A 255-nucleotide genomic window follows, 5' to 3' on the forward strand; every position below is an offset into this window, starting at 1 on the left:
CAGCAGCCTCCTTCGGAGTGAAGTACCTGAGCTGAACTCAGACACATCTACCCTTCTCTCCACACTGTCAGTTCTAAAAATTAGGTTCAAAAAACTCCTCAGCAGGCCAAAAGAAATAAACCAACTAGCTCTACTGCCCTCCGGATGGCCAATGGCACCCAAGAAGATGGGAGAAATCGGGTGTTCCAGTTTAGTTTTTTTTTCAGCTGGATGACAAGACACCGAGAAACCGTAAGAGCAGAAACCAGAGCAGCC

This window comes from Buceros rhinoceros, unplaced genomic scaffold, assembly GCF_000710305.1.
Source record: "Buceros rhinoceros silvestris isolate BGI_N320 unplaced genomic scaffold, ASM71030v1 scaffold16404, whole genome shotgun sequence".
In the NCBI taxonomy this organism is placed as follows: Eukaryota; Metazoa; Chordata; class Aves; order Bucerotiformes; family Bucerotidae; genus Buceros; species Buceros rhinoceros.